This window comes from Canis lupus, chromosome 17 (assembly GCF_048164855.1).
Source record: "Canis lupus baileyi chromosome 17, mCanLup2.hap1, whole genome shotgun sequence".
NCBI classification, from domain to species: domain Eukaryota; kingdom Metazoa; phylum Chordata; class Mammalia; order Carnivora; family Canidae; genus Canis; species Canis lupus.
This window is the reverse complement of record NC_132854.1, coordinates 32,699,999-32,720,637: the sequence shown is the minus strand read 5'-3', so window position 1 is coordinate 32,720,637 and position 20,639 is coordinate 32,699,999. Positions and strand designations below refer to the sequence as shown.

General features: G+C 35.4%; 1 long non-coding RNA gene across 1 annotated transcript in view; it reads right to left on the bottom strand.

Annotated features, from left to right (window-relative positions):
• The window catches only part of LOC140608013 (uncharacterized), a 98,212-nt gene that overhangs the window by 14,491 nt on the left and 63,082 nt on the right, over positions 1 to 20,639 (bottom strand). The gene's annotated exons all lie outside the window — the stretch shown is intronic.

Sequence of the window (20,639 nt, the reverse complement as noted above, 5' to 3'; positions counted from 1 at the left end):
GTCAAAGTTTTCTATTTATCATTATTACACATGGTGAAGTCAGTACAGTATAATGTACATATTTGCACCAAAGCAAAGACAAGACCTTTCATAATACCTTTTTAAAATGTGTGTGCATTTTTAAGGGCCAATCAGGAACCAAAAGGTACAAGTTTCAGACATTTAGATTTGGTTTTAATATAAGAATTTTTCAGTAGTAAGATCCTTCCTCTGAACAGCCTCTGGAGATGATGATTTCTTCATTTTTTGGACATATTCAAACTAGGTAGCAATGTTAGAACGGGGATTCTACTGCCATGAAAGTCTTAAAAATTGATGAACTTGCAACCATAAAATAGGTTTATGAAATTGATATAAACAATTTCCACATATTGCATTTATGAACCAACCACATCTACAAATAAAGGTCACAGAGACATGATTTTTCTACCAGGGCTCTTGAAGATTTCAAACAATAAATTTAGCCAGTCCTGCTCATAGGCCACAATACTTGCCTACTCAAGAAGCTTCCTCCAACTTAAGCATAAAGGGAGAGGAATGTAAACTGCTATCTCCATGATTTCTACCTTCCTTTGTGTCTTCTTATGACGGGAGAGGTATTTCAGTACTCCTACATTTGAATAGCACTAGTGTCCATGATGCTCTCAGAGGTACCTCCAGCACAGATTAATCAGCAGTCCAATTGGTGAGGTTATCTGAAAAGGAGGCCCTTCACAGTGAATATATCTTTTCAGCATGTGCCAGACACCTAAGTCATTTTCATGGCTCCAGGTGCCAGACTAGATGACCCTCTCATGTCATAGACCAAGAATAGGCATTTTTCTCCAAGTTTATGCAAACCTAGGGGAATGTATCATTTCCTCTATACAAGATGAAAAAGTCCCTATGTACCACACTAGGTTTATGCTCTTCCTTTTGCCTTCTTCCATTTGCTTCCCTACCCATATCATAGTATAAAGCCAATTTCTCCCAAACAGAATTAGTAAACTACTTTCCTGTCCCTTCTTGGTTTTGTTTTGTTTTGGTGTGTTACTCTTATAGCTTTGTTGGGTCTTTGAGTTTTAATGGTAATTGTGGGATTTGCCATTTCACAGGGGAAATAGCCATAATAGAACAAATCATACATCTATCATGGAAATTAAGCTGGTAGATCTGTATGATTTTCCAAATATATTTCCTCAAATATATTTTCATATTTGTTTTCATGGTTTGTTTTCATATTTCTTTATAATTGTTTACTTCTAGCATTCTATGTGAGCCCTTCCAATTCAAGGAAGTCCTATATGAATTTTAAGAATGAATTTGATAGGAAAAAGTACTTAAAAGTACTTAAAACCACAGATTAAAACCAAACCAGTACTTGAGTACTATAGAGACCTATTGTTCAGAGAAAGTATTTACATACTATTTAGGCACATTTTACCTTGGGATGTCACATCATGATTTGTGGCAACATTCAATAAAAATACAGATGATTTTTAGAACATAACTGATAAACAGAATACTAGTAATTATTATAGTTATGTTGCTTATAAATTTAGTACCAGCATAGAGATATTTTCCCTTTTCCTTATTTAAATCATCCATACAGTGTTTTTCTTCTGTTCTACCTTTAGAAAGTTAAAAAATGATCTGAAAGTATATCCTTCAATCTGAGTATATAGAATTATAAATTATATAGCTGTAGTAGAATTAAGAGTTCAATCCAACTACTTGGTATTTCAGAGGATGAATTTGGATCTCACAGGAGTTGAGGTGGCTATAGACCCAGAGATGGGTTTTTTCCTCTCCACTTGAGGGGGTCGGGGAACCAGTTCTCCTTCCCCATTATTGTACTTTTTTCAATATTTGGAGAACTTGATAACAGACAAAATGGTTTCCTCAACCTCAGCTATAACTGGGAACTAAATTTGCTCAAAGCAGATTTCAAAGAAACATTGAGTCCATTCTGGGTTTAATAAAATTCTATTTTTGCTTTAAAAATGGCCATTTCCAAAATTCAAACATTTTAATCAAACACTCAGAACATGTTACTCTTATAAAAAATTAAAGACAAATTTTACTCTTTAATCACTTCTTTTGCCTTTTAAAGTAGACATTTCTAATTAGAAAAACTTGAAAGTATAAGTCACAAAAAAAGATTAATTTTCTTTCTCATCACAAATGCCATATCCTTCAGTCATTTATAACTTTTTTCCTGGCAGAGCTGCCCTGTAGCATTTATTTATATGATCTTTTCCCAACCCCTGGCCAGGTTTCTCTTATGCTGCTTTCTAGGAATCTCTGGAATTAGAACCATATTTTCTTGTCATTCTTTTTTTCCCTTTAGTAATTATGTCTTCTTTTTCTCTGTCACATTTAGCTATTGGATATGCAAATATCAGAGTGATATTAAAACATTTTTTTAGTCCCCATCTAAATGGTGATATCAGGTTATCATCAAGCCCCATGAATAAAAGCTATATGGAAATCATAAATTTCAAACTTTTCATAAAGATTTTTATACTTATTTATCCTTTTAACAGTTTGAGATATAAGTGGCATGCAATAAACTGTATTAAAGCATATAATTTGGTAAATTTGGATATATGGGTACACCCATGAAAACCATCACCACCATCAAGATAATAAAGATATTGTTCATCCCCCCAAATTCTTTCATGCCTGTTTGTAATCCTTCCCTCCAATCCTCCCCTAGGCAGCCACTGACAGGTTAATTTGCACTTTCTAGAATCTTATATAAATCATACAGCATGTATTGATTGTATTTTATCTAGTTTTTTTTCATACAGTATAATTATTTTGAGATTCATCCATATTTAGTTCATCTGTTTTTTTGCTCAGTAGTATTCAGTTGAATGGATGTATCAGTTTGTATGTCCATTCATTTGTTGATGGATATTTCGGTGGCTTCCAGTTTAGGGCTATTACAAATAAAGTTGCTATGTACATTCATATACAAGTCTTCAGACATATCCTTCTATTTTTTTTTACAGGTAAATACTTAGGAGTGGAAAAGCTCAATCATATGGCAAATGTATGTCGAGCTTTTTAAGAAATCTACAAACTGTTTTTACCAAGTTATTGTACCATTCTACATTACCATCAGCAGTGTATGAGAGTTCCATATCATCCCTATCCTTAGCAACTCATGGCAAGGTTTTGTGTTTTTTTTTTCTTTTCCTTTTAGATCTAGCAGATAGAGAGTGATACCTCATTGTGATTTAATTTGCCTTTCTTTAATGATTAATGATGTTGAACACCTTTTACTACTTTTCCTGAGGTAACAATGGGACCAAGGTTTTGATATTTATACAAATATCTTGGGGTCTCAGAGAATGAGATCTCTACACACAAATTGGCTGGATTAAGTGAGATCCAGAGTACTTGCATAATGGGAAACTCTAGAAGTGCGTAAATCTCCTCTCAATTAAATGACAAAGTGAAACAAAACCTGTAGCTAGTAGAAATTATTTTACAGATCAGGAAAGAGGAAACATTATCTTTAAAATTCAAAGAGATAGGGACGTCTGGGTGGCTCAGAGGTTGAGCATCTGCCTTCAGCTCAGGGTGTGATCCCGGAGTTCTGGGATCAAGTCCCACACCGGACTCCCTGTGAGGAGCCTGCTTCTCCCTCCGCCTATGTCTCTGCCTTGTCTCTCATGAACAAATAAATAAAATCTTTAAAATTCAAAGAGATATAATTCCTTAGATATTATGTAACATAAGAGCCATAATATTATTATTTTTCTTGAAAACTACTGGATCCTCAATAATATGTAAAAAAGAATGATCAGAATAAAACAGGAACAGAACACCATAGGAAGAGACTAGACTGAGATTAAAGAGTAACCATTTAAGATGACAATTAATGTGACATCTTTGAATGTTTGAAGGCAAATGTGTGTGATGCTTGATTTTTATTCTAGCCAAATTGCCCTTCACCCATAAAAAAAAGATATCCACAGATAGGTGAGAGCTCAAAAAAAAAAAAAATCCATAAGTCACTCTCCTTTAAAAAAAAAATAAAGATGTACCTCACTAAATTGAGGCATGAATTTATGTATTTATTTGTTAAATAAACTATTGAATCATTGTCATTTTCAGGCAATGTATTTGGGGTCCTGGGAAATAATAGAAAAGATATCACTTTTCATCACATAAATGTTAGTCCTTAAGATGCATTGCTAATTATGGATTATTAAAATGTTATTTAATGTTTAATTCTTAAAGACAGGAGTTTAGTTACAATTAAAGTGCTTAATGGTTAACTTTTATTTGGCAAGGTTATCGACATACTTGTTTTGACTAATCCAATATCATGGTTAATATAAACTTTGTGGTCATTTACCACTTATACTAAATAGGTGAGAGTAACCAATTACTACATAAATAAGTAAATAAAATAGTTCAATTACTAAGTCATCTGTCACCTTTAAGATACACAGAAGATTTCAAGATTGTAGAGTACCTCAGTGTCATAACTATAAGCATGTACTTTCACTGTGAATAGATGTGAACAATGCCTGTTTCAAGAATTCTAAATAACAGATCACCTACTTTACATAGATGTTTAATTTTAAGTGACAGTTTACTTGCCACATTCTGTCCTGCGAATGATTGATTCAGCAAAGAGTAGGAGGGAATCTGAGCTCCATGATTTCTCTGCCCCACTATCCCTATGTTAGACAGCTTCTTGTTAATGCACTGAAGGTTTTTATGTCTCCTGTACAAATATTAACCTGGAAAATGTTATAACTTGGACTCTTACCAGACATAGCAACTGAAATGCTTTTCTGACAGTAAGCTAGTGAACTAGTCAGCTCCAGAACAAGTATGAAGAATGAGAAGAAGAGCTGCTCTCAGAGAGCCCCTAGAAACTAAACAAGTCTAAACGTGTAGTCTCCTCTCCTCACAAACCCATGTTGTTTCTAGCATTTATTTACTTCATGTAATGGAAGATTTTTTTGTTAGAACCACAAAGGAGGGAAGGGGGAAGACTTCAGAAAAACAACATAAATTTCTCCACTATTATTTCTGCATTCCTTGTTGACTCACATGCCTCTCCTCCAATAAATAATTTACTGTAATAAAAAATTTACTACACTAAAACTATCATTAAGGTCACTGAAAGAATAAATCATCATGTTTTACAGAGTATGCCTAGCTAAGCTAACCAACTTTACTGCTTGGATTTTTATTTGCTGGGTGATGGGATGTGCGAGGCAGAGGAAGTTGGGATTACTGAATAAAAATTAAAACATTCCTATAGCAAGCCACCAGGATTGAACTTGACCTTTGAGAAACAAATTGAAGAGTTTCATAAAAAGTTGTGCTTCAAACCACATCAGAGTTATTTTTATGGACAAAATCTCCAGTGAGATCGTTGACGACATGTGTACTCATGACTCTCAAAGGAAAGAACAGGACATAATGCCAGCTTGTTAGCAATCCCTCAAAAACAACAGGACACTTTCAAGTCATTCCACATTGTAAAATACTAACGATAACTCCAAGAAAACTCTCTTTTGCCTTGTGGCATATATGTAAAAATAAATGTGTATATATGTATAAATAGTTCCTATATAATGGGGCACCTAGGTGGCTTAGCCAGGTACAGGTCTACCTTCAGTTCAAGTCATGATCTCAGGGTATTGGGATCTCAGCAGGGAGTCTCTCTCTTCCCTCTCCTCTCCCCTCTCTCTCTCCCTCCGCCCCTGCTCCTCCTCCTGGCTCATGCTATAGCTCTCTCAAATATAATCTTTAAAAAATACTTCCTATATAATGAATCAGGTCTATGGTAACAGCTTTGTTTAATAACTAATTTAGGGGATCCCTGGGTGGCGCAGCGGTTTGGCGCCCACCTTTGGCCCAGGGCGCGATCCTGGAGACCCGGGATCAAATCCCACATCGGGCTCCCGGTACGTGGAGCCTGCTTCCCCCTCTGCCTGTGTCTCTGCGCCTCTCTCTCTCTCTGTGACTATCATAAATAAATAAAAATTAAAAAAAAATAACTAATTTAGATAACAATGTAAGTAAACCATTATCTCATTGTCAAATGAAACTTTAGATATGATCCAAATTGCTTTATGAAACCACTTTTTTGAAAAATGAGGTATTAATCAACTATAGATGACATTGTGTAGTTTTAAAACATGGGAATAATTTCAATGGAAAAAAAGCATACCTTGTGACGAGACAGAAAAAAATCGTAATACCTAAATTTTATGTTATTCATATTTAGAATACAGTAAAAACAAAAATACTTGATCAAATAAACATGATATCTATACCTGTGACTCTAAAGCAGACTATAAGCATAACTGATGATGAGCTTATAAACTCAAGAAACCAGAGTATTGGCAAGGTTATCCATGAGGCTACTGAAGTCACTGGAAATGTTTCCAGGATTCAAGTGAAAAGAATATGGAGTCATGTGCTAAAATATTAGGGAAGCCTAGAATTGACAATGGCCTCACCTTCACTCATGTCTTTAGCATTTTCCCTTTCACTGTAACTACATCCTCATATTCAAAATGTAGAATAGTATATATTATTTCTTTGGTATAAGGCTTTTTTTAAAAAGACTTATTTACTTATTTGAGAGACTGTGCATGTGCACACAGAGGGAGAAAGAGAGGCAGATTCCCCGCTGAACAGAGAGCCTGACATGGGGCCCCATCCCAGGACCCTGAGATCATGATTTAAGCTGAAGGCAGATGCCCAACCAACTGAGCTACTCAGTTGCCCCCTTGGTATAAGGCTTTTAAGATTTCTTTGTGGTGACCTAAAGCAGGTGAGTAGGAAGAATGAGCTACCTCACTCTTCTGTACATCTGCTTTATGCAGATAGATGTACATTAGAACTAACCTGGACTGGAGAAAACAACCTAGATTGGAGGATGTGACCAAATACACCAGAAGGTTCAGGCACAGTGCCCAAGAGAAACAGTGACCAAAGTTGCTCTTGTGGGAACTGAGGAATAGTGAGTACAGCATGGCAACACAGAATTGGGGTAAGTACGCCCAAAAACCTGAGAACCAGCAGCTATTATCCATTCCTGGGCATCCCAACCTCAGATGCCAATCAGGCTGGAAGTAAAGGAAAAGTCTCCCTAGACAAGGAGACTGGCAAGAACAAGGAAGGGGATTGAGCATTGAGTATGAGCACTGAGCATTAGCAGCCCTGGCATTGAGCAGAAGCAGGAAAATCTCTACTGGAGTGAATGACAGGATGGGACCTAGAATCAAGGCAGAATGCCACATCCCCAAATCAAGCTAATACAACTCAAAAAGCTTCCAAGTGTGCAAGAGAGATTTAGGGAAAAGGCCAGGCCAGGTAAATTCAGGTGTTGTGAGACCTGCAGTTTATGTAAATTTGAAGCTCTCCTTAAGCAAAATAATATTATGAATACTAAGTTAGGACTCTTCTCAAAAACTTAGTGTTCTGTACCTTCAACTCCATTGACTTTACAGCTGTGCAAGGAAGGAAAGGGGCTTGAAAAGGATACCATGAGGACTTTGCTGTTGCCCCTAAAGCACCTACCAGTTTCTAGACTAAACTCTTGAAGCTACTACAGAAAAGTATTTTCTGCCCTGTCTGAATGGTCTGGGAATCAGAGTGGACCTTACCTTCCAGTGCTAGGATCACAGGGGCTGACCATGGCAATGTGGAAAGGATGGGATCAGGAAAAATGAAGCAAAAAATTTACATAGAAAACTCTTCTTTGCAAAAGTGAGATGAAAACATTGATTTCCTTGCCAAATTTCAAATGATTTAGATATCAAAAAAATATGATTACATGAACATATATGCATGTTTTAGCATTATTTTTATGTTAAAACGTATATAGCAATATGAGTAACAAATGTCAAGATAAACGTACTAGACTTTATCTAGTACTTTTTTTTAATTTTTTTTTTTTATTTATGATAGGCACGCAGTGAGAGAGAGAGAGAGAGAGAGAGAGAGAGAGAGGCAGAGACACAGGCAGAGGGAGAAGCAGGCTCCATGCACCGGGAGCCCGACGTGGGATTCGATCCCGGGTCTCCAGGATCGCGCCCTGGGCCAAAGGCAGGCGCCAAACCGCTGCGCCACCCAGGGATCCCTATCTAGTACTTTTTATTTGACCATCTGACAAATTTTTTAAATAACTTTTTCAGCTATAAAACACATGATAACCACATTTGAAAAAAAAAAAAAAAGTAATCATTACCAACCCAGATACATCTGTTTTCATTTTTGTTCATTTTTCTCAGGTTTTTAAAATATTCATCTTTGCTTATATAATCCCTGGTCCTTTGAAATAGTAGAGAATGTTCCTCAGTGTTAAAACATATCACTTACTTACTCACTAACTTCCAAATGGCCCCATCCTTTCTTTGAATCTGGTCAAGCTGCACTTCATGCTTTAACCATCATTTTCATCCCTGTTGCTAACTGCTTAACAACAGTTAATGCAGCCCTCGATTTCATTAATGGAAGCATAATGCCCAGAACACAGGTGTTAATAGCCCCTCTCTACCCTGGGCTGGGCAGCCCACATGTAGATCACTGTATTCATTCTCAGAAACACATTTTATAAGGGTCATTGACAAATGGAATTACATTCATTCAAAAGAGGATTATCAGGGTGGTGAATGCCAAATGAGGGACATTAAAGAAATTGAGGGTGTTTAACCTTGAGAAGAAAAAGCCCTGAAATGAAATGGGGAGATGTGATAGATCCCATCAATTATCTGAAGTTTTGTCATGTGGAAGAGGCATTAGGCTTGTTCCATGCAGCTTGACCATTAGGTAGAAGTTACTGGGAATCAAGTTGCTGCTCAATCTCAGTGAACTTTCTAACAAGGAAGGCTGCCTGAAATTTTAATAAGCTCTCTGCTCACTGTCCCTGAGAGTGTTCAAGCAGAGATTGGAGCACCACCTGGCAGATGTGCTTAATTGGAAGATAAGTCGAACTGGCTAGAGTTACAAACTCAGATGTCTTCAAAGCCCCAGGCAGGTACGTGAGAGGTAGCAGACCAGAGTTAATATGGAGAGATGAAACATGTGATACCCCCACCCAAGGGTTTTCACTTTCATTTTTAAGCATTCTGAATATACACACACATACATACACAAACAGAAAGCAGGCAATAATCAGCCTATAGGCACCAATTCGTAACCTTTAACTATGTCATTTCTGAGATCTCTTCCAAGGTTAAAATCTCTATATTCTAGGACTGTGTTCAGTACTGTGTCCAAGGGATTACATAATTTTGTTATGTTAATGATGCCAAATAAGTTTATTTTAAACTTGAACTAAAACTTATCAATTGTAGAATTTGACATTTTACAGTTTTAAAGGAAAACAAATTTATAAATTGGAATGCATTTCCATTTTTTTCTCATCACCCCAAAACTCCATGTGAATCAAGAATAGAAATAGTTGTCCTTAATGTCATTATCATTATATAGGTAAGTAAAGAGGATACTTACAAACAGAGGATTTGAACAACATGCATATTTGCATTCTTCCCTATTATTTCATACTAAAGGCCATACCACTAACTAATATGGAAAAAGGAAGTTAAAATTAACACCTACTACTAAAACAAGTGCCCTTTTGTCCAGAGGAATAAAATCTTTTTATTTTGCTACTTGAAACAAAGTCCATTTTGACATAAATTTTATAAAATATCATTAAAATGATAGGTTTTCTGTATGTATGTAGTCATATCATTGGCAATAAACTGCACACTTGCAGGCCAGGAAATAATTTAAGTGAAAAAAACAAGCTTAAATATAGAATAGATTGTTATCTTGTTTAAAATGCCACTAATTTCAGGTCTCTGGTACTTGAGGTAACTGATAAACTTTGATGTGGGATTTGGTGAAAGTTAACACTTTTTTTTTATTGACAATTAACTGATACCAATAATTGATCATTGAACAGGAGGAAAGTACTTGGGAATGGGAGTGAGACTTATGAATTTGATTTTGGACTGTTGAGTTTGAAGCACCTGTGGTATTCCCAAGTGACAAAAGATGGATGGACATAGATGGTTCTAAATCTCAAGGGAGAGATTTCAGATTTTACAGCTTGAGTTCAAATCTAAGTGCTATTTAAAGCTAAGGGAGCAGATAAGTCCATGCAAGATGGACAGGTCAAGTAAGGGAGTGAAAGACAAATCCATAACTATTTGTAATAGTCATGATGTGGGGAGAGTTAAGAAAGCCTGGAAAGAAATTGAAGTAAATGAGTCAGAGGGCTAAGGGCAGCTCCAGGGAAAATTGCTGCATGGAATCTCAGTCCAATTTCAAGAAAAAGAAGGTAACCAATAGGGATCCCTGGGTGGCGCAGCGGTTTGGCGCCTGCCTTTGGCCCAGGGCGTGATCCTGGAGACCCGGGATCGAATCCCACGTCGGGCTCCCAGTGCATGGAGCCTGCTTTTCCCTCTGCCTGTGTCTCTGCCTCTCTCTCTCTCTCTCCTCTCTCTCTGTGTGACTATCATAAATAAATAAAAATTTAAAAAAAAAAAAAAAGAAGGTAACCAATAAAACCAAATGTCATGATGGAAAAATGTCCCATGGCATGAATGGTCCCTGGTGACCATGGACAGAGAAATTTTCAAGGGAGTGAGAGAGCCTGAAGCCAAATAAGAGTGGATTAAGAAAGGATACATGAGGCTGCAGCCATTTATTGGGAGTTCTTTAAAATAAATCTTACACATATATTAAAATGTAAATAAAAAACTCTTAACACTTTTAGATAATGCCGTATCTTCTTTACTTCTCTGCTCAGTTATATACTAGCTCAACTCTTCCTCAGCCCTGCTTACCTTCCTATTTATTTGTTGATATCCATCTTATAAGAACATGAACACTAGGATATACAGAAATGTTCAAAACATTAGGATAATTAAATTTAGAAAAAGCCCAAATATCCTAAATAAAAACATTAAATAAATTATCTAATACTATAAATTATGCAAGTATTAAAAATGAATGAGATAGATTTGTATATATAAACACAGAAGGCACTTAATATGTTGACAACATTTAGAGTTAATTTCAGAATAGTGTCCTGTAATACCATTTTTAATATGCATATATATCTACCTATATAAAACATGAATATATAAATGAATGAATCATGAGTAATAGGTACCAAAGAATACAACCCAAATTGCTAGGAATTTTGTATTAATGTTTACAACACCCATATTCACCCATGTTTACTATTTCCATATTTTATATAAATTTTATTTTTACAAATAAGTGTTTTTGCATAGTTTTTATGTAAGTTTAATTATGATGCTTACTTCCCCTTACTATACTCTGTCAAATTAAAACTCTTTTTTTTTTCTATTTCCAACTGAGTAATCAACTGGATATTGTTTTTATTCACATATCTTTTTGGCCGCCAATTCCACTACTCAATATCCTACAGAATATGTACATTAGGATGTATGTGCAAAAAATACATATATTTGCTATTACATTAGTCAAAATTAAGAAAATGTCCCCCCGCCAAAAAAAAAAAAAAAAAAGAAAATGCCCAAATAGTCATCAATGGAAAGAAGGTTAAATAAAGCTACATAGCTCGAAGTAGGCTGCAGTTAAAATGAAGCCCTGTCATTAAGTACATAAAACGATGGTCAGTGCCAGGAATCATCAGGGATATCATCTCACACCTTTTAAGATGGTTATTATATGAAAGAAAGAAAAGAAAAGAAAAGAAAAGAAAAGAAAAGAAAAGAAAAGAAAAGAAAAGAAAAGAAAAGAAAAGAGAAAAGGAAAAGAAAAGAAAAGAGAAAAGAAAAGAAAAGAAAGAAAAGAAAGAAAAAAGAAAAGAAGGAAGGAAGAGAGAGGAGAGAAAGAAAGAAGAAAAAGAAAGAAGAAAAAGAAAGAAAGAAAAGAAAGAAAAGAAAGAAAGAAAGAAAGAAAGAAAGAAAGAAAGAAAGAAAGAAAGAAAGAAAGAAAGAAAAAGAAAGAAAGAAAGAAAGAAAGAACAAGTGTTGGCAAAGATATGGAGAAAAAAATTCCTTGTGTACTGTTGGTGGGAATATAAATTGGTACAGCCACTGTGGAAAAGAGTACAGAGGTTCCTCAAAAAATTAAAGTAGAGCTACTATATGGCCCAGAAATTCCACTTCTGGGTATATATCCCCCCCCAAAAAAAAAAAATCCCAAAACACTAACACAAAAAGATATATAACTCCCATGTTCGTTACAGCTTTACAATAGACAAAACATAGAAACAACCTAAGTGTCCATCAACCAATGAATGAATAAGTAAAATATGAAATGGAATATTATTTAGTCACAAAAAGAAGGAAATCCTGCCATTTGTGACAATGCAGATGACCTTGAGCGTATTATGCTAAGTGAAATAAGTCAGAGGAAGACAAATACTGTTTGATCTCACTTATATATGGAATCTTAAACCACAACAACAATTCATATATACAGAAAACCAAGGATGGAAAGGGGAAGAAATGGGTAAAAGATGTCAAAAGGTACAAACTTCAAGTTGTAAAAGTCATAGGGATATTAATGTATAGCATGCTGATTACAGTTAATACCATATTGGGGTTTTTAAAAGCTAAGAGTTAACATTAAGCTCTCATCAGAAGAAAATATTTTAACTATGTATGGTAACAGATGTAAACTAAACTTTGTGTGATTATTTTCTAATATAAACAAAGATTGAATCATATGCACACCTGAAACTAATATTATACATCAGTTATAACTCAAAAAAGGAACATTGTCTACGTTTATGGCTATAGTTTTGTTCAAGAAGCTGCAACATCTATTTGCTAATATTTTATTTGGCATCCTTGTATCTTAAGTGAAATTAGTCCATGTAGTATTTCCCTGTTATTGCTCATTACTAAATTTTGTTATTAATCTAATCTCATTGAAAGAGTAAGCAACCTGTCATCATTTTCCCATGATTTTTTATTTAATTATGGTGTTTAAGAATTATCTTTTTCCTTAAAATCATCAAAGAACTGGCCTAAAAACCATATGGTCCTTGGTGTTTTTGATTTATTTTAATTGTCTTCTCAATTTGTTCTGTAACAATGGTAAAAGAAAAAAGCACAATGAAGAAAGGCAAATGTTTTGCTTGTGGAGGAGGTCTCATTTAAGTAAAAGCTTTGAGGTGAAAAGAACATTCTGAGGTCAAGCTAAGAATATGGGCAATCTTGCTTTCAGAGAGCACAGAGGACTAGGAGGACAGAGAAAGTACAGGGGGTAGAATGTCAGAAGAATAGGGGAAGAGGTGTCCTGGTGACCAGAGGCAGCTTCAATTTGGGAAATGCTTGCATCCTACAGATAAAAGGCCATTTGGATGGAATTAGCTTGTCCCAGGGCTCCCTAATTTAAGATAAAAATCACTTTGCTTTGGTATGAGAATTACTTGCAGTGATGTATAGGAGAATTCAGTCTTAAGCAAAAGGTCAAAAAGTACAGATTCTGGAATGGAGGAATCCATGACAGGCCTCAAATCCTATCCAATTCTAGGAAACTGTCATATGGCCCCACTCCTTCCAGAAGCCATCTCTATCTACTGTGATGCATTCTTCCTCTTAAAATTAATAGCTCTTAGTAACACATTTGCCTAAAATAGCATTTTTTTATTAACAAATGTTTTATTTTGAAATAAATTCACAATTCTGGAAAATTTGCAAAGGTAGTCCACAAAGTACATATACACTTTCTAAGAGTTTCCTTAATATTAATTAGGGGTAGTCAAAAATAAAAATTTGGCACCAGTACAAAATAAACTATAGACTATATTCAGATTACACCAGTTTTTATTGATGTTCTCTGTTCCAGGATCCAATATAGAGTACCATGTTGCATTTAGTCATGTCTCCTGATTCTCCTCTAATCTGTGACAGAGTCTCAGTCTTTATGGCTTTTATGATTGAAAGCAGTAAAGAGTATCAACCTAGTATTTTGTCCTTTAATTTGTCTGTGACTTTCTCATAATTAGAGTGAGAGTATGGAAAAAATACCATAGAGGCAAGGTGTCTTTCTGCTATGGACTATGTTTGTGTCTCTCAAAAATTCATATGGTGAAGCCCCAACCCCCTAGGGTGATGGTGTTTGGAGCTGGGGCCTTTGGACAGTAATTAAGTCATGAGTTACAGCCCTTATGAATGGGATTAGTGCCTTTACTAGAAAAGACGAGACACAGGGGATTCTCTGGGCAGTGAAACTACTCTGTATGATACTATAATGGTAGATACCTATCATTATACATCTGTTCAAACCCATAGAATGTGCAAAAGGGCTGCTGCCTGCAAACCCAGAGGAGGACCCTCATTGGACACTGTTGGCAACTTGATATTGGACTTTCCAGCCTCTGGAGCTATGAAAAATGTATTTGTATTCTTTAAGCCACTGAGTCTACAGTAAATTTTATAGCAGTCTGATCTAAGACACTGTCTCATCACAAAATACCAAGAATACATGATATCAACATGAGTTATCAATGATGATATAAACCTTAATCCTCTCATTAAGGTGGGGCATCTTCCAGGTTTTGCCACTGTAAAGCCATTATTTTTCCCTTTCTATATTCGATTCTTTGGAAATTAACTGCAAAGTCCAGCTCATAGTTATAGAGAGACAAATTAAACTCAATTTTCTGGAGGGGAGTTATTCACACATAAATTCCCCTGTAAGGAAAAGGTGTCCCTCTTTCTTATTCATTTCATTCATTTACCTACTTATATGAATATCGTCTCACGGATACTTACCTTATTCTTTGGATTATAACCAAATACTGTCATTATTTTGTTGGTCAAAGTTAAAGTTCTCTTAACGTGTCACCAGATAAGTTTGTTAACCCTTCCCCTCTTCCCCGCTCCAACCTCCAGTTAGGCCCAACCCTCTAGATCTAGGCAGTGCTGTAGAGAATGCCTTTGCTTTTCTCCATGGTATCTAGTATGTATCATTTCACAGTAAATATTTATCAAATACCTATTGATAGATATTCAATAGAGAGAGTAAGAGAGACAAATGTGTCTTTCTAACACAGTCTATATGAAAATCATTCTAACCAGGTAATTTTCTGCCTTAATCTTATAAATCTCAGGGGGAGAAAATGTTAGTGAGATTGAGGACATTATAAGCACACTTAAGGCAAAAGACATCTTCAAGATAATTCTCAGAGGTAAAGAGTTGTTTATATCCCACTTAACATAAGCCTTTGACTTTTCTCTTTCTATAATGTCACATGTGTGTTAAGCATTCTGGACTTTGCTATGAAACTATGTACAAAGAAGAGCCATAGATTTTAAAAAATCAAAACTCTAAAGATTAATTTTAAAACAACCTAAATTAAAAAAAAAAAAAACAAGCTAGCGTTTACCCAACATAAAAAGGAAACACTACAAATTTTAATTACCCTAATTTTAAAAAAACAACTGTTATTATTGCAATAATCAATTCCGAAGCTGCATATACTAATGAGATAAACACACTACTCTGATACTTGAAAGCTCTTGACCCTAATGTACTAGAGATGTGTGATTCTCTAATTAGGATTCACACCATCATGTGCTATTACATTTATCAGCTGAGGAATGCATTTGTAAATTCCTTCCTGTGAGCAAAATGCCAAGTGCTCAAAGGCCAAGTCTAAACAGTTAAAATGAAGCAGAATATCAAGTAATTACACAACAAATTCAGACAGTGTAGACAATAATTACCAAGGCCAAAGCATTCATCCCAGGCTATAGGACAACTATGTGACCTAAGTATTGGGCTAGCTGCATCTAGAAATAATATTGAGTTAACTGTATTTATTAAATGAAGTTTAAGAAGTTTGATTGCTATTTATTCCAATTAAGAACACAAAGATAACTACGTAGAGACAACTGTTATATTATGATTGAATTAAAAAAATTAACTGCACAAACGACATTCCAGAGCCTTAACTAGGTTTGCAATACAGTTGGAAGAATTTTCTGGAGGGGTCGGAATGAGTGGAAGAAGCTCATCGGTAAAGAAAGTCTACTTTTCTTATTTCATATTTGAAGTCATCAGATTTGACAAGCTGCTAGCCCAAAATGAGATTAATTTTCTAATATAACTGGCAATAGGCTGTCTGCTCTTTTCACACAGGGTCAAAGCTAGAGTGTTCATGCTGTACATTGACAGCTTCTATAAATACTATTTTCCTTTTGCTGACTTCAGGAAACATACCACCTGATCCACAATTAACATGATGATTTGCATAAAATGAAAACCCCTATTTCTTTGTTTCACTGTCACCCATCTGTAGTGTTCCCAGGCAGAGCTACATTTAAAGCAACACCTGACAATTAGAAATGAAGAACACATACATATGTGCACACACACATGAAACCACTATTGTTCACTTCCACAAGTTTGGAGGAATTCCACATGGAGAGAGAAAAAATAGATTCCAACTTCTTAAATTTCTAGCACTAACACTTCTTGTTCTTCTGTCCACAGTTACTTCAAAGCAGTTTCATCCAGCAACGGGGGGACATGAGAGCAGAGACCTCAATCATGGGGGGGGAGCATGGTCTCTTTGCCTTGGAAAGCCTCAGGGTTGAAAGGGGTCCTGTTCACTGCTGTTTCAATTCTAGTTTGTTACAGTCTGCAGCAGAAAAAAAAAATTGTTTCGGAAAGCCAGGAGTGGTGGCTGCTACATGAGGCGTGCATGGCAGTGGGCCAATTACCCAGCTTTCCCGCACTCCTGGAACAGTGAGCCAGGAGGGTGCTCTCTGTTGGGACCACGCCCTCTGTCCCATTTCCATCACTTCTGAAGCCATCTATTCCAAACGGTTCTTTAGAAGGATTAAAAAAAAATCTGATTATGTAGCTTATGAATACTGAATGTGGCATATTTTCTTCTGAAAATGACTTGATCAAAACATATTAGTTAAGATTTACTTCATTATCAATTAATGTGGGTGAGACAAGACTGGTTCAGATGTGTTTTTCCAGTTTTATGGCAAATTAAACAGGAGAAATTGGAGAAGCCGCTCTATATTCCTTATTCTTTTTCATATTTACAGTTATTACTTACCAAAGACTAATCTTTTCTCTCCCCTGGTACTTTTCAGCTGTTCGTTTATCATTACTATATGAATACTATAGGTAAATAGTTTATTTTGCAATATTTGAGATTGTAACTTAAAGGAAAATAAAAATATTTTTGGCATAAAGGCACATATAGTGGGATAAAGGTGTAAATATAAACCTTGACATGCCCAGTACTTTATAGCTCTGAATTTGAAATTCTGAAAGTATGAAAATGACCATCTTGAAATAGACTTTAAATTTTTGTTTTTCCTAAGAAAAGGTAGAAAGAAATTTAATATTTTCATTTCATTAAAAGAAACTTTTTTTAAAAAATTTAAGAACTGGCCAAAATATAACGTTGGAATTATATAACTAGAGCAGCTTACTAAAAGGTTTAAAGATAAGAGATCAGAGGGGAGAGACTTAGGATCACTTTAGAGACAATTTAACTATACAGAACACTTAATTATACTTACTTGATATCTTTGGACATGAAAAAAAGTGCACTTATAATTAAATCCAGGTGGTGACTTTTACCAAAAATGGCCAGGTAGTTCCTGTGTTATGCGGCATCATGCCACACCAGCAGAAAAAAAGCATAAATGAGTAAAAGTGTACTAGAACATGCTGTGGAGAGCAAGACTATAAAAGGGTCCAGCCAACTGTGGCATGTGAATAGCTACCCAGCGTTACTATCACTGTTACTTTTTCAAGCAATGCTTAAAACTTAGATTTTTATGAGATATCTCTTATTTTTTAAACATTGGAAATTTTTTTTTTCCTTTTCTGAAGTTTTCAGACCAAACAACACAAAGTTGGATTAGGCCCTCAGAAAGCCAGTTTATCCCTTGGATTTAGAAGGATTCTACAGGAGCAAAGGATTGATAATGCTAGGTAGACAATCAATCAAACTGGAAATGTCACTCAGTAAATGCACCAGTTTACTGGGGATACTGACATGACCAGTTTACTGAGGATACAATGTAACTTCTAAGGATGCTACTATAGACTGAACCTTCATGCCCCACCCCCCCATAATTCACATTAAAGTCCTAATCCCAGTGTGATTATATTTGAAGGTGAAGCCCTTGGGAAATAATTAGGTTTAGATAAGGTTATGAAAATGGAGCTCCCATAATGAGATTAGTATAATTATAATAATAAGAAGAGACCACAGCCCTTTCTCTTTGCCATGTGAGAAAACAAGAAGGTGGTAGCCATCTGGAAGGTAGGAAGAGGGCTCTCACCAAGAACCCAACCATATCAGCATCCTGATCTTGGACTTCTGGTCTCCAGAACTATGAGAAATATATGTTGTTTTTTTAAGCCATCTTGTGTATAGTGTTTTTGTTATAGCAGCCCAAACTAAGACATTTGCTTGACTTAAAATTCTTGAGTAATTCTTGAGTAATTCTTGAGTAATTCTTGAGTAATTCTTGAGTAATTCTCGAGTAATTCTCGAGTAATTCTCAATATCTTTATTGCAATATTCACATTAATGTGTATTTTAAGTTTCACATTAATGTTTATAACAATTATGTAATGCTCTGCTTTTATGAGCCTTTTTGTTTCCTCAGAAGAAATGGAGAAATCATGTATGGTATTTGGCCAGGACTACCCACATATTGTGACGGGCAGGGCCTAATAGGAACTTGGATCATGAAATCAGCAGACAAATGTCATGGACTCTGGGCTGAACCCAATAGGGTTTTTTTCTTGTCCTATGCTTCCAAAGATTCCTTGTTGCAGAGAAAGAGGCCAGCCTAGCCTCCAGGAGACAAAACCATGGGTAAGAAACCAGAAGGCAAGCAAGAAAAAGGTACACCACACAAATATAGAGACCAATCATGGGAAAATAAAGATGGAGCAATGTACAACAAGAAAGGAGGAAGCTCTGGAGGAAGTCTGGAACCACCTGTATATAATAGCATCTCTCATACAAGTAACCTTGATCAGCCTCAGAGAGGAGATAAAGGTATACAAAGGGACAAGGTGAACATAGATTTGGGAAGACCCAGAAACTCCAAGGAGGACAGTTGTGCACCAGAAGATTATTAAATACAGAGATGAAATATGGACAAATTTGGGTATTGCCCTAAATTTGATACATCATAAAGAACTTTTTTGAAAATATTTGGGCACAGTTGCAGATAAAGTTTTAATTCTATGGTGCTCAAAGGTGCTGCTTATAGCTGTCATTCTTAGCCTTTGCATTTGAATGATACTTTAAATATTTTTTTTTTTACTTTAAAGATATTTTTAAAAAGCATTTTTAGCAAAAGGGTATGGATGCAACCAGGAATAGAAAATTCATCTTCAAATGACAGTGAACAAACAGAAACACCCCCAAAAAGAACAAGATAAAGACTCTTCCAAGTTCCATGCCATTCAGTATATATCCTTGAAGAGGTCATTAATACAGGTCCACATCAAAGTGAGTAGTATGTACAATTCTTCCAGTGTCCTCATAATCTCAGCATGACCTTATAAATGTGAAAAAGCACACTCACGTAAACAGTGTAAAATGACAGTATAAAACTACTGCATTTGATATGGCCACTAAGTTGATTTTCAAGGAATCTTTAGGAGGTCATGAAATCCATTTTGTGCTTCATGTAATCACTGATTACTCCTCTTGCAACATCTAGCCTGCCCTGTTGTTTGTTTGTTTGTTCTGTGCTTCACACTGAGTATATGTCCTATCTTAACAGGATGGTCTTTGGCTTAACTTCAACTTTTTCCATGATAGGAAACTCCAGGATACCTTTCAAATCAGTGGCTTCTACTCTCGTAGAAAAGTTCTTTCTTTAAAGTTTACAAAGAAACTGTGGAATTCATAACCATGTGAAATGTTTTTCCATTAGCATTTTGTTTCAAAATGGCTGACTGAATTAAAAATAAAATTGTGGTCAAACCATTTAGCACTACTCCAAATGTGGGCATATATATAATGTCCTTTAAATTATACTAAAAGTTTCAGGTTAGAAAAAGCTATAATTTTTCTCTCTACTTATCAACTGACCTCATATATTCTTGCTTTATATTATTGATATTGACTTTTAGTTTTTTCACTTACTATATTTGAATAAATTGCTTCATATATTTATTCAAATGTACCATTGAACCTTTATGTGTCAAGCATGATACCAAATTATTCTGGCCACATAGTTATTTGTTTGGAAGCAGCTAAGTTGGTAAGTAAATGAGCTACAAATTTTGTTGTGAATAAATAAAGACTCTTATTTTTTAGAACTGTCGTGCGTTAAATTGCATTACCCCTACCAAATTCATATGTTGAAGTCCTAACCCCCAGTGCCTCAAAATGTGAGCATTTTTGCAAACAGGATCTTTATAGAGGTGATCAAGTTAAACATTATGATGGGTTCTAACCTACTATAATTGGTATCCTCATAAAAAACAGGAAATTTGGACACTCAGCTATACACAGAGGGAAGGCAATGCAAAAAAACAGACATCTACAAGCTAAAGAACAAATTCTCCCCTCAGCCTCAGAAAGAACCAACACTGTTGACCTTTTGATTTTGGACTTCTAGACTTCAGAAAAATGAAGTGAGTCAATA